We start from the raw sequence: 3,038 nt of genomic DNA on the forward strand, positions 1-3,038 counted from the left end.
ATTTCGATTATTGTACTAGAGTGGTTCGTCTATTGTTGATGATGGTGGTGCACAGGTGGTGTGAGGGGAATGGTTGAGAAAGAAAAAGAGAAGAGGAGGTGTATAGTCCAATAGGGGGGGAATAGAAGCACAAAGCTTGATGGTAGTGTGGTTGGTGCGAATAAGAGAGGAAGAAAACATTAAGAGGTGGGGAAAATAAAAGAAAGTTTGTGTAACTTGTTGTAGCAAGTCAATGACGTCCTGGAATAATTTTTGGTAAAAAATGAGCAAGAGTTGGAGCTAGTCAGAAATAATCGAAATTTGGGACTGGAAATCGTAGAAAGCCCGCAGTTGAGACTGTTCTTGTCAATTTTTCCATAATAGCATTGGAAAATCCGAGGTCAAAATATAAGTGGAGTGTTAGTTTTGGGGGGCAATAATGTAAATATACTTGTTGATATTAATTTGCATCAAGTATTATCATTTCAAAAATTTATTTAATGGTTATAACACTTTATTAGACTTTAGAGGTTTTAGTTCAAGACTTGATTAATCCATAGATTTTTAAAGCTTCCCTTACGAAAAAAGTGCTAACAAGTCTAATTGAAAACGCAAACTTAATTTTAAATAAATAAAAAACATATATGGATCAGGACAATGATATATAAGTATATTGTTAGCTTAGCCATTTACCATGATATAATATAAAGTGACCTTTTCTAAGTAATCTTATCGGAGTTAACTTTTTGTATTTAGTATCTATACAAATATATTAAAAGGCGTACGGGACAACGTATATACGCCACGTCGCACCTCTGTTACTACACTAGAATTGTTCAATGTGTAAATAAGTCATGCCAATTAACAAAAATAAAATTAGCTTGCAACAAGATTTGAACCCATGACCTCTTACTATTATATATACATGACACAATTACCATCTCAACCAACATTTAATCATGATTTAAGTGTCCACATTATTATATTTATACCTTTTAAATGTTGAGTTTTCCATAATATATTTCAATGGGAATGAAAATAATTACATATCAAATTTGTAAAACAATACCAACTCGGAGCGACGCCCGGGCTCATATACTAGTAACATTTTAAAAAGTGTAACATTAAGTAATATATCTTGATTTTATAAAAAAAAATATAACTTACACCAAAACGAACTTGGTTCTAAATCAAGTATTACTGATGAAACAAATGTGGAGACTCTATAACAATCCTCAATTGCTCAATTGTTGGAATTTCAATAAAAATAATCATGAATCTAAGTTAGGGAGGCAAGCAGCTTTCATCCCCTTCGTGGGGTTTACGTGGTCGAATAAAAGCAGAGAATCTGCTTTTCCTGAAAATTAGTAATGGGACAGGAGTGAAGGTTTTGGACATCCATGTAACATCCCAATTGCGAGATCACATATTACTCTAAACCACATTGTTCCAACTAAGGTTTTTAATCAAATTGATTCATGTACGTACACTATGGATCCTATTAAAGTTTGTAGAGGGGTGCATTCTTCACAAATTTTAGTTATCCTCTCTACATAACTTCCTCGTTCTAGACAAGAGGATTACATGTATCGATACACCACAAATCTGACTCTTTCACTACAAGATAGCGTATTCTTTTATGATGGGAAGATAATATAATCTTCCTTTATCATCTTAGTCTCCTTCAATTTTCAAGATTCTATGGCATATTCACTTGGATGGAGCATGTTCTAAATCCACCAAGGGTATAGGATTAGCATGGATTCTTAATGATCCACACTGTACAATACCAAACCCCAACAACATCATGATGTGAAAGGGGGTGGAACTTATGGTATCGTGCATGAACATATAGATGCATATAGCGGAATTTCATGCAACTATTTCCTAACATCTATCATATGATTGCAAACATAATCAATCATATGAATCATTCAATAGGAATTAGATGTAAAACCTTTATAGTATGATTTCCCTTTTGTGCATGTACAAGCTTCGAAGATCCAGTTCTCGCTCATCAAGAGGCCCATACACCATTATTAATTAATAGGAGGACTTATCCACTCTTTTATGATCATAACTCCCACTCAGTTCTTAGCCCACCTAATCACTTCCTTTATAACTGTAATCCCTTGTAATTTTATGAATTTTATAAATATATTTGAATGTATATTTATATATATTTTAGTATTTAAATAATTTATTTCTTTAAAGTCAAAGGAATTATTTAATGATTTAAAGTAGTCAAATATTTTATTTAGTCATACTTTAAAAAATTACTTTATAACTAAACTAGTGGCGTTGAAGTAAAAAGATTTTAATATTAGGTTAAAGGAGCCTAGACCTTATAGTTTTTCCTATGAGCATCTTCAGTAAACTAACACATCAAATCCCAACTCATTATTGGACCCTTAATGGGAGGACATATAAATACCCTTCATTACACAATTTCCCACACGTTAAACACTTTTTATTTTCTCTCTCTTCCTCCCTAAAATTTCGGCCCTCTCCTCCTTTTCTTCTCTCGCTCTTTTCTTCTTCCTCCACCCGGTTTCCTTCTCTCTCTCGGACCACTGCTGCTGAGGCCACCAACCGTTCCTCCTCTCTCTTCTGGATAACCGTCCCTTTCATCCTCTTCTTCTTTGGTCATTTTCTTCCTTCTCAAGTTATATTTAGTGCAAAGTTTATATTTTAAGGGTTGTTTTAGTATGTTTATGTTTTAAGTTATGGTTTGATGATTTAAATATAAATCTAAGATTATGTAATTTGTATAATGAGGTAATTATATTTCAGACTTATTGATTACGTTTAAATTAAGATTTTAAGTATCAAAGCATGAATTTTTAGGGTATTATGGTTTTAATTATGTTTCAATATGTTTAAAAAGGGTTTTATTATATTATAAGTTGTTGAAAAGTTTATAACTATGCTTAATTGAGTTTTTATGATCAAAGTATGAGTTTTTAAGGGTTTTTACAACTAGTGTAGTAGTATTAATCACTTTTAAAGTTTTAATGATAAAAAAGGTTTTTAGACACTTTTAAAGAGGGTTTAAAGTA

Source organism: Beta vulgaris, chromosome 4, assembly GCF_026745355.1.
Source record: "Beta vulgaris subsp. vulgaris cultivar EL10 chromosome 4, EL10.2, whole genome shotgun sequence".
NCBI classification, from domain to species: domain Eukaryota; kingdom Viridiplantae; phylum Streptophyta; class Magnoliopsida; order Caryophyllales; family Amaranthaceae; genus Beta; species Beta vulgaris.